Source organism: Pleurodeles waltl, chromosome 5, assembly GCF_031143425.1.
Source record: "Pleurodeles waltl isolate 20211129_DDA chromosome 5, aPleWal1.hap1.20221129, whole genome shotgun sequence".
In the NCBI taxonomy this organism is placed as follows: Eukaryota; Metazoa; Chordata; class Amphibia; order Caudata; family Salamandridae; genus Pleurodeles; species Pleurodeles waltl.
Genome location: NC_090444.1, coordinates 73,582,395 through 73,586,796, shown reverse-complemented (window position 1 = coordinate 73,586,796; position 4,402 = coordinate 73,582,395).

The window sequence follows — 4,402 nt, the reverse complement described above, 5'->3', positions numbered from 1 at the left end:
CTGCCCTCCGGCACTAGCAACAACATGCAAATAACACCTCAGCCTTTGATCGAAAGGTAAGAGAGGCAGTGCATGGACTATGTATGGAACACTTCAACTTGTTAAAGGCATTGTGATGTAGATTAGTCCGCACAATTTTCACACCTTTTTTGAGCAACACCCTAATGGGAAATCTAAGTGGGAAAACTTGAATACATAACTGGAGTAAAACTCACACAATCCCAAGTAAGATTGTAACTGATGTCTAGCTGCGGGTGCGGCCATCTTTTCAATAACCTGAGTACGGCTAGGCTGTGGTGAAATGCCCTTGCCGGAAATGACATGACCAAGATAGTCAACCGCCTGGATGAGAAACTTACACTTCTTCATGTGTAGTGTCATACCCCTGCTTTGTAAAATGTGTAGTGCGTCCGATCATCGTGCTTTGCAGGTAAGTGGATTTACTGTGGGTGAAAGTTCCCAGCAGGGGAGCGGTGATAATACAGAGAGACCACCGGTTACCAACTGTCACAGACCACACAATTACAATTCTAGAACACAACTCTGCTTAGCTCCAGACAGCAGCTGTAAACCTGCAAGCAGCATGTGCAGCATATAATTACAATAAAAACAACATTAAAAACAAGTAGTAAAACTACAACACAGACCTTATCAGGAGAACTTCAAACTCGCAGGCAGATCAACTAAGCTGGGCTTTCCTGTGATCCCAGGAGTTTGTTCTCAGCCCCTTCATTTTTCACTTGACTTATCATGAGTGGATGTTCCTCTGGTAGGCCTTTTAGCGACAGATCAGAGTTCCTCACTCCTGCGATTCTTCCCAAGGTTTCAGCAACAGTCAGCAATGGGGGTGAAGGTGTTTGCCAGCCCATGGCTGAAAGGCCTTCTTTACACCTTCACTCCAATTTTCTAACACTGAGAGTTTTGATGAGACTTCACAGGCACGCAGCAGACATGATCATAGCATTGCTCTCCTGGACAAGGCGTCTTTGGGAGGACCTTGGTTCTCTCTTCTTTGGTATCTTGCTGTGGATCAAGCGTGGATCCTTCCTCTCACTCCAACTCCTCTTAGTCAACTTCCCTTGTCTCTTGACACCCTCATCCGGTTAACGCTATCGGTTTAGAAACTGAGAGGGAATGCTTCCTAAATAGTGGACTTTCCAGGCTTGTTTCTGTCTCTCTGCAGGCCTCCATGTTCAGTTCCACCAATAAGGATTATAGTCATCATTGGTTTTCTTTTCACAGGTGGTGCAGATCCAAAGATGTCTCTCCAGTTTAGAGTTCTCAGTAGGACATTCTGCAATTTCTTCAGGATGGCCTCAACAAGAGATTATCCCTTTCTACAGTTAAGTTACAATAATCATCAGTTAGAACATTTAGATCTCCTTTGAATTAACTCTCTTCAGTTGAACCACTGGTATCAAAACTTAGGGGGTTATTCTAACTTTGGAGGAGTGTTAATCCGTCCCAAAAGTGACGGTAAAGTGACGGATATAACACCAGCCGTATTACGAGTTCCATAGGATATAATGGACTCGTAATACGGCTGGTGGTAAATCCGTCACCTTTCCGTCACTTTTGGGACGGATTAACACCTCCTCCAAAGTTAGAATAACCCCCTTAGTAAGGTTGAACTGTTGAGACCATCCCTTGGGATTAATCTTTGAATTTAGCTTTTCTACAAAAGTCCCCTTTTGAACCGCTGGAAGAGTTTTATTTCGGGTAGCCCTGTGTGTGGCAAGAAGACTGGGGGAGATGGGAGCACTTATGTGCCATTATACCTATATGAATAGTTTTGAGAATAGCCTTGGGGGAGCACTTACTTGTCATTATACCTATCTGAATATTTTTCAGGATAGCCCTGTATTTTCATTAGGCCCAACATTTTTGCCTAAGGTTGATACTCCATTCCATAGGGATCAGGAAATTATTCTACCTTCCTTGGAGTTACGTTCGTCCTCAGGTTCAGATCTCTTGATTCACCTTTTGGATGTTGTAAGAGCTGTAAAGATTTACCTGAAAAAAACACCTGGTTTTAGGAATTCAGAAAGCCTGTTTATACATTATATCCCTCATACAAGAAGTGAAAAGTCTTCTAACTCCATTTTGAGTAGATGGATGTAGTCTGTTGTTTTTTGGCTTATTAGCCTTCTGATAGTAGGGACCTCCTGGATGTGATTAAAGCCCAGTCCATGAGAGGGATGGGAGCGACCATGACAGCATGGGGTGGTATCTATTATGGGTATCGGCAGAGCAGCCACCTGGGCTTCCCCCATCACTTTCATTATGCATTAGCCTGAATGTAGCTCTGGATTCTGATTTAGCTTTTGGATCTGAGGTTCTTGTTCAGTCTATGACTGACTGAATGACATTTCATTTTAGGCCTCGAATGGACTTTCGCTGCAAGGGGTATTGTTTACAATAAAGGTCTTGAAGCCCGGCCATTACTTATTTGTTGGCTTTACTGACACACTTCTTTGCTGCCTCCTAATTAACCAACGCATGCCAGGTGTTACTTCTTGTTTCTTCTGTTGAGCATGGACCATGCACAGATTGCTGCCTCTTGATTTGTGTACTTTTGTTAGTCACTCTGTCATTGAGATAATATTTCTTCTTCCACTACCAACTCCTTTGTCTGTAGTGCCTACTCCCTATCCCACTCACCCTTTCTCTGTTTCCTCATTCAGTTTACAGAATTCAGCTATTGCTCCTAAAATGCCCTCATAAACTCGCTTGTCATGTCTATTCACTTGCTGCTGATCTCTTGCACTACCTTATCCTGAAATTGTGATGTTGCTTCATAAATCAGCAGATGTTGCTGTTTCCTTAACATCTGCAAAGTGCAAGTCGTGCATATGGTTTGTAGCATTTCATTGCTATAATTTAATTTGTGTGCAAACATCCTACGCCTTTGATGATGTGTGTTGTTTAACCATAAAAAATAATGCAAGCTCCTTGCCTTTTAATTTCTAATGCTACATGCATATTTTGAACCTTTTTTCATCAGAATGACCTTATCACAAAGTAAAAAATATTCACTGAAATAAATTCAATGAATCTCCCTACCTGGGGCATTGCAACAAGCTCAATACAATCATCTGAGCAGCTCTGGTGAAATGTAACAGTAGTACTACAATTTAGATGGGGAGAGAGAGAGGTCAACAGAGGTGTGAGTGCATGCCACATAGGACCAAACAATTCCACTCTACGTCAAACAATGCCACTATACTCTACTCCTTATAATTCCTCTCCATGCCACACAATATCACAAAATACCTTCCACTCCACTCCACACAATTACAGTCCAATCCACTCCACTGCACTCCACACCACATAATGCCATACAATTCCATTCCACACCACACAATTCCACTTCACTCCACACAATGCCACACATATTCACTCCAAGCCACACAATACCACAAAGTTCCATTCTACTCAATTCCACCCACTCCATGCCATATTTTGCCACACAATTCCAATCCGCTAAACTTGACATCACACAATTCCACTCCACTCCATGCTACACAGTGCAATCAAATTCCATTCCACACAATTACCCTCCCCACCACACAACTCCACTCCACACCAGTCCTAGCCATCCAATGGCACACAATTTCATCCCACTCCACGCCACACAGTTCCACCCCATCTCACTCCAAACAGTGACACTCTACTCCACCCAATGCACCTAATTCCACTCGACACCACACAATGCCACTCCACTCCACACAATAATACACTACTCCACTCCACACAATGCCACACTATTTCACTCCAGCCCACACAGTGACACTCCACATCACACAGTTCCACTCCCCGCCACACAATGCCACTCCACTCCACTCCATTTCCCGCCATACAGTACCACTCCACTGCACACAATACCATACAACTCCACCAAAAGTACACATTGGCACTGTACTCCATGCGGCACAATGCCACTCCACTCCACACCTCATAATGACACTCTATTCCACTCCACAAAATTCCACTCCACACAATGCCACTCACTCCCTCCCTCACACTGCCACCCCACTCTTTTCCACCCAGTGCCTCTCCACAAAAAGTCAATCTACTCCACTAAATTAAATCCCACTCAAAGTCACTCCACCTAATGCCACTCCACTCAATGCCACTCCACTGCACTACATGCCGCACACTGCCACTCCAAGCCACAAAATGCCATTCCAGTCCATGACACAAAATGTCACTCCACTCCACTTCAATCCACTCCACACAATGCCACAGCACTCCACTGCATACTTTGCCACTTCACTCAGTGCTACATCACTCCACTCAGTGCTACATTACTTCACTCAGTGTCACATCACGCCACCGAAATGTAATTGTATTTATAAAGTGTTTATTACCCCTGATGAGGCGTTGAAGTGCTTTGTGGCAT